Genomic DNA, 2,321 nt, shown 5'->3' with positions numbered 1-2,321 from the left:
ACCACATGGTGCCACAGCACACTGGCTGAAAACCACTGCTCTATCCAACAGCGAGCAGCATCTTTTCCTGCTTCTCACTCTTCTGTATTATGTTATCTACATGACTCCACTACTAATGCTCAAAGAAAGCCCTGCCCATTTCCAGAGGGATGAAGGATCCAGAACGCTTTTATGTCACCTGCTGGAATTCTATTTTCTATGGTTTGGATGCTCAACATTCCCCATCCATCTCACACGGGAAATGTGGATGTCTGAATTTATATTGGTGTGTCGCTATTCCTTTCTCTCATTGTTTATTGTTTGTTTGTTTTGTATATGGTATTATGTAATACCCTGCTATTGCACAGGTTGTTAATAATGGCAATAAAGTTGTTGTTTTTTAAACCCTTCAGACACCCCCTTTTGTTACACTGATTTGCACTATCAGGGCGGTTTCACCCTATCCCATGTTCAATGTTGTTTGTGCCTGCAAAGTATTCCCTATCTTCTTGTTGAAATTCTGTAATGGTTTTATCCCTCAAATATTCTGGTTTGTTTTCCCCTTGCTTTTCCTTAACTATAGCACCTCTGGGTGCAAGTTGGGATACTGGGGGTTCTGCTGCTACTTCCTCTCTGGGGGGTCTGGGCTGAGGTTGCAGCTGCAGAGATGGATGTCTTTCTAATGATCCTACGTCACAAGACGACCATCTTCACAGATGCCAAGGAGTTCAGTATGGCATATGAGCTTAAAAGAATTGTTGACGGGATTCTTAAGAGACCCCCCAGAAGAACAAAAACTATACTAGGATGACCAGCTATTGGATAACAGCAAAACCCTCGGAGACTGTGGCTTCACCAGCCAGACAGCATGACCTCAGACCCCAGCAACAGTTGGCTTGGCCTTCAGAGCCAGTGAAGATGCCTTTGAGCCCCTCCACACTGATCCCTTCTCCAGACTCCTGGAGCTCCCAGAAGTGATGAAGCCCCAGGACTCTGGCAGCAGCTCCAACAAGCAAGTGATGCAGTGAGAGCTAGAGGGCAATGGAGCGAGCTGCAAAATCCGTGGTGCCCCTTTCCCACCACCCACTCCCTTCCTCAACCCTCCAGTGTGGAGAGAGACATGGCACTGCCCCACCCCTCAAATCCAGGTCTCCCTTCTACTCTGCCCCTCTCTAAACAAGACCACACCTCCTTCCTATCCCCTTCCCACTCATCAAACAGAGCAATGTTTTCATTTTTGGTTTTGGATAAAATAAAAGATCAGCTGTTTAAAAAATAAAATAGAAATAGAAATAGCCCCTTTGGAGAGCAATAATGTGGCAGCGTTAGGGAAGCATTGCAGAGCAACTGATAAGGCAGAATAAATCCACAACTAATGCACTATTATTGTGTAAAGAGCATATGGCAGAGGCACGCTCACTGCAACAAAACACCAGCTTGGAGGGTCCCTTGGACTAAACAAACTTTTGGATTCAAGGGAAGGCTCCAGGCTGAGCAAACTTAGAATTCAGAGTCTGAACCCCAAAATCCCACAAGTATATATTTAAATAATGAGATTGTTCCTCCTTATAGTCACTGCAATTGTGATAAGAATTTAAAACAACAAGTCCAGCATTAGCAACCTCTGCACTGATCCTGGAAGGTTCTGGCAGTCACACTGGCATGGGGCCATTTTAACAGGGAAGACAAAACAGCAGAAGATGCAGCCATCACCATTAAGAGGGTATGTGTGAGAACTGCTTCTGGCACACCACAGACTGGCCAAGTCTTGCATCAAGTAGCACATCAGCCATGGGATTGTCCTGAGGAGGTGTCTTTTGCTTTCCTTGCACCATATACCAGAGCTGCCTTTGGTCTTCCACTGGGATACAGTTTGCTCTCCCTCCTTTATTTTCTCCAGGTCCAGAACCACAGGAGGAAGGCCACAGAATGGTTAGCAAATGTCACCACCACACTGTGATTTGTCTGCTGCAACCCTTGTGGGCACCTGTTGCAATTTAGGACCAAGCCCAGTGATGCTTTCCTGATGGGCAAAGGATGCCCCTTCTACCATCCCAATCACCACCACCACCCAACTCATGCTGAGGTGGAATTATAGAATAGAATTGTAGAGCTGGAAGGAACATCTGGAGGGTCACCTAGTCCAACCCCCTACAATGCTAGAATCTCAGCTAAAGCAGCCATGGCAGATGGCTATACAACTTCTGCTTAACAACCTCCAAGGAAGGAGAGTTCACTACCTTCTGAGGGATTCTGTTCCACTTGTAACCTGATTCTGTTGGTTCGAGGGAGAAAAGCTTGCTCTATCTTCCTTGTGACAGTCCTTCCAATATTTGTAAACA

General features: G+C 46.0%; 1 pseudogene across 1 annotated transcript; it reads left to right on the top strand.

The window, feature by feature from the left end:
* Window positions 1-576: 576 nt before the first annotated feature.
* On the top strand, window positions 577-1,007 carry LOC308467874 (elongin-B pseudogene; annotated as a pseudogene). The gene has a single exon. The product of its transcript is annotated as an elongin-B pseudogene (transcript).
* Window positions 1,008-2,321: the final 1,314 nt, after the last annotated feature.

Source organism: Podarcis pityusensis, assembly GCF_964106645.2.
Source record: "Podarcis pityusensis genome assembly, chromosome: Z".
NCBI classification, from domain to species: domain Eukaryota; kingdom Metazoa; phylum Chordata; class Lepidosauria; order Squamata; family Lacertidae; genus Podarcis; species Podarcis pityusensis.
Note: the sequence above shows the minus strand (reverse complement) of the source record. Positions and strands in the feature narration are given on the sequence as shown.